Consider the following 5337-nt stretch of genomic DNA (forward strand, 5'->3'; position numbering starts at 1 on the left):
CTTTCATGATAGCTGTGCTGTGGTCGTCTCTATATATATATATATATATATATATATATATATACGCCTGCGATCTCAGAATATGCATTCAATAACAAAAAACAAAACAAGAGGGCTTTTTCCTCGGATAACTGACTCATCCATTCCTGCGTACTATCGAAGGTGAGCTAAAACGCATCTGATGTTTTGATTGCAAATCTTGGTGGAATCGGAGGGATGCAAAAAACAAACTGATTTGTTTTACTAGAAACTGACGAAGCTTTTTTTGTATAATGCAGGGCTGCGACTAAATCACATGCTCTGGTTGGTGTGGTCAATGACTGTATGGAAGATCTTCCTTGACCCAAACCTAACAATAAGGGAAGTTTCGCTTGCCCTGTACTTATTATTATTCCTCACTAAAGAGAAACTTATGAGTTCATGGCTGACAGAAACAACTTTAAGAAATTACTCCTCAGTTGTGATGGCAACATTCCTTCTCGAACAATTCAGTCGCAAATGAATGCACTGTAGTGCGTGAGTGTTGGTCTCTGTATGACTGGGTGTGTTGATACTAGTTTCTAATAATGGATGCATGAGTATAGTAAGCATTGAATGGTAAACAGCTCTGAGATGACGGATAATTGCGCAAACACACATTGGTTTCAGCTTACTTCTCCCGGTGGCAGCTTCGCGTTTCATCGTGCTAGTGATATCACGTCCTGATTTTTTCACTGCCTAAAAAGAAGGAACAGGGTACTGAATAAAGCAGAAATCAAACGGGGAATATGAGAAGAACCAGCTTCGACCGTACCTGGACTATACAACTGCCAGGGCAAAACCGATTTTCTTAGAAGCAGTTTTAATTAGTTTTGTCCTTAACAGATGAAGTAAACTTCTTGGGGTCATTTTTAGCCCACTTGGAACTTTCCTTGTCAAAGTTATAAGCAGCCTATTTTCGGCTACAAACGACATGTCTGTACGCGTCAGTGTTCAATAGATCGGCACCAATCGCACGTTTTTTAGATTTTTGGTTTGGCTAAGTACATGTATCCAGACTCGGATTCATTTCATTAAAAAGACGCAACAATGAAGTTACAACGAACTGAAATTCTTGATTAAAAGGTACCCACGGAAACCTCTGTAACAACGATAACCACTCTCCGAGATAACTCCAACCACTAGGCTAGTTCTTCTGCAGGCTAACATCTATATGCGCGCATTTATTTGTCCTTTGGTTTGGCTAAGGATATTGAACTTATTGCGCACATTTAAACTCAGCGTGACAGCCACAACCAAGTAGTCGAAATTATGGTGGAAATGCCGATATGTGAAACCGATTTGGGCGCACGTAAGGAATTTCTTGTAAGATGGATCACCACACTAGGGATCCAAGAGAAATTCATACTAATGCTCTGTGAGACACCGAAACGAACTAATTAACACGTGAGGTCGGAAGAAAAGTGGCCACCCTTAAAAAGTCGTGGCGCGGATCAACTCGAAAGGCATTCATCTTTGCAGTGGGTGAGCAGACCATCTGTTCTCGTTATCAAAATTACACCTGGGCATCGAATTACGTCTCTTTTAAAGCCTGGAAGATGCGACAGCACTCATCTGACAACCGAGAACTTTGATCAATTTTCCAATAATTTGAAGTGCATAGCATGAATGTGCTAGCACTAGTGAGTATTCTGGTAGACAAAGGAAAGCTATGAGTACGGCAACCTTACTATAACCTCAACATATCTTCGATTTTGTGCCTGTAAATCAATGAACCTCTTGGCAATAGAGATATCTATTTAAATTCGTTTTAACTTCGAGACGCAGGAAATGGCAAGTCAGATTTAAAGTAAATCTAAGTGGAGCATTCGGAGTACTGGAGATAAAGATCCTTTCTTATTGGAGTTCTGGTAGGGGAACTGTTAAAAAGGGAGGTCATTTTGCAATACACCACTAGTAAACCTTATTTAAACCTATTTGGATTTAGACATTTTTTGTAAATTAAAAATGACCTTAAATGAAGCCTCAGCGTAGTTACTACTTTGTTTCACCCTCCAACAAAAATTGCCATCCATCGTTAAAATCATATTGATTTTCAAATGGATAGGTGAATCGATGCCCGTTGCAGTGTTCTTCATTGGCACAAGAAAAATACTAATAATTTGGGTGCAAGCCTTGAGAATAAGCCCGAGGCCAGCAACGACTTGTCTGTGATTTTTTGTAGTAACTTGGCAATAGACTTATAGGGAATTTACGATATATGCCAGTGAACCCAATCCTAATAACTTCGTCACCTAATGCGGACGGAAAATAACGAAACTCTTAAGTGGTGGCGACGTTTAGTAACCCTGTTAGATAAAAAAAAGATACTGTCAGGACAGACATGAAGTATACCAAAGACCTATTTGTGACATATGCCGTTGAGTTCATTCCTAATCCTCCCATGTGCACATTATGTTTTCAAGCACCTTTTTGGCCTTCAGTAACCTCTGCAGTATGCGACGGAGTGGTGACGCATTGTGCTGAATTCGTGCGAGGACATTGGACTCCAAATGGCTTTCCCAGCATTTAATGGTTGTAGCTCTGGTGAATATATATATATATATACATAAATGTATATACGCATGGCACATTTACCGACTGCTCGCAGTTCTTGCTCTGAAGCGTTCAGTGCCTCATTTTTGGTCATACTTATCTGCACTTTTGTAAGTTAACTGTGCTAGCGCACTCACTGGCTAAGTTAATGGATGATTACTAACCTAGGCGGTAGGCTTTTCCTTGTGGGTTTACTTACAATTGACAAGGCTGCTTTGAGAGGGCCCACCTTCACAAAGATAGCAGTATTTTAAAAAACGGAGCCTCAATTTTCGGACTATGACCTATTGAAACTCTTCAGTTGGAAGACATAAACCACCATCTTGATACTGATAACGCTCTGCTTACCTGACGTCCAGAATTTTGTAAGGCACATGTACCCTCACAGGAATTCGACGTTGCTCTCACACCTCCTCCCAAGATCTTCTTGTTGCCAGCCTCTGTCTACAGAATAATCGTCATAACACAGCAATGTTTAGCGGAATTACTTCACGTTGTACATTTTCTTCTTCAACCTTTGCGGGTTTTTTGTCGTGTGAAGCTAAGATCTTAGAGATAATTTTCTTCATTTCCTTATCGCTGTATGCCGAATCAGCTGATGTTTTTCCGTCAAGAATTCCGAGTCTTGATATTCTTTTACACCAGGAAATTTCAAATCTCTCCTCCGCTTTCCAGTCCTTCCACCAATAACTCCCTTTGCAAACACAAAAATGCTGTGGAAAATATAACAAAAACAAGGCCGTTGTAGAAGATTCACGTTTAACCTCAGTTGAATAGAACAATGCGTTCCTTGCAATCATGTCTTGGAAATTTAGCTTTCTTTTGCAGAACAGGCACGTATCAGAGAAATTTTGATAGATATATCTTTGGACGGATTGTTTATTTCTCGTTGAGCTGCAGGCAAAACTTATTCTCCAGTTGAAAACATTAGCTATATATTTCTACCCTACGAAAGCTTTAGGAGGTCAAAACAAACTTTTTATAGACTCGAATACACTGGTTCGGCGCTCTGAAGCTCTTTGTCCTTACATTGAAGTATGCCTAACACAAAAATAAAAAATGTCTTGTTCCTTAGGATCAATAAGCAGTGCGTTCTAAAGCGCAAGTAATTTTTGCGGTTTGCACTGTAAATTGATTGACAGTCAGCTTGCAACAGCCACGTAGTATTCAAGATCTACAAAATTAGGCGGGGACATTCTTTTTAACCTCTATTTATCATACCAACCATGATGTTTGTGTGCATTGTCCTGATGGATGTAAATAGGCCTCCTCACTAATTCAGTCGGAAGAACAAGAATTCGGAGGTACAGTGGTCTTTCAAAAGAATCTCTTATTTTCCATGCTGCGTTTACGCCAAAGTTCCATTTAAATCTCCATAATCCGCTTCTGTTTATGATAGCGTGTGCCATTACTACATTGTACGCCAACCTGATGAGCACGAAAAAACTGCGTGACTTTGCTGCGAAATACTGAGTGCAACAGTTAAATTAGGTTATTGGTATATTGACATTTCTCTAACATGCCTTATGTATGATTTCTTCAAACAAGATAACTGAAAATGCCGTGAATGTTTGGACTTTCATGAACTCACAAGAAATATTGGCACCATCTAAATTGTGAACATTTGCCCCATCTCTCATTGCTCTGTCTCGAAAGACTTCTTATAAACTGCCGGCATAAACATTGGTCTGTGAACCGAAACCTTTTCCTATAAATACAACAACCGTAGGTCGTAATCGATAGCGGGTTCATTCGGAGTACTATAAGGCGATGCTTATATACTTATGAAAGTGTTTGCAAACAAATTATTATACCTTAATAGAGAAATACACAACGTGGTGAGCCGGTCACAGTTGCAACCACTCTGCTACATTGTCTCAGCAAATGATTTTCTGCTCTTGAGCGCGGCACGCATCTTCATACAGCGCGTGAATAGCGTTTTCTACTGGCAGCTCACCACTGAAATTTGATAAATTCTTATCTCACCAAACAGGGAACACAGTCCCAAGTATTGCGACAAACGTCCTTACCAGACGTAAGTCAATCAAGTAAAGGTCGAAATTGAAAAATCTGTGAAGCTCTGGATGTTAATCTATGTATAAAATGTTAACCAGTGATATATATAACGGGATTTTATTCCCTCCTGGTTTGCGACAAAACTGGTGAATTTCCTCAACCGGGCTCACATACAGTATCACATGTTCACCTTTCAGAAGTGGGTTGAATGTATGAGGCGAACTAAAACAGATGCATTGACAGTGTTTTAAGAAAATTCTGCAAACTTGTAATACTCATTGTAAAACCAGTTCAGTAGACCTATTCTTGGAAGGTGTTCTCTCTCACTGTTGCAGTTGTTCGACCTGGGGACTGGACGCACCTCATGAGTATATATATATATATATATATATATATATATATTGGAAGTTCAGATAGTTGTTAAAAGTCCGTTCTACCACACCTGCCCATAACATTATTGATGTTTCACCTTGGTGAATTCGACTAGGTGCTTTCATAACTTTTCTATCCATCGGTCACAGTCTGTGCGAATTTCGATTATAAACTGGCCATTTTATGCGAAGCTCCATCTCTTTTTGATGCCTTTCAGACACTGTCTGCCCTTAAGGATGTAAACTCTTGGTCCGACCACAGTAGCGGTTTTTACTCAAAAATGAACTTTTGATGTACTTATTGAGTTGTGCACAATTTAATTGGTAGAATACTGGGAGTAATCAGCAGACACCAAGCATCACACCAAGCGGTACA

Source organism: Opisthorchis viverrini (genome assembly GCF_000715545.1).
Source record: "Opisthorchis viverrini unplaced genomic scaffold opera_v5_115, whole genome shotgun sequence".
In the NCBI taxonomy this organism is placed as follows: Eukaryota; Metazoa; Platyhelminthes; class Trematoda; order Opisthorchiida; family Opisthorchiidae; genus Opisthorchis; species Opisthorchis viverrini.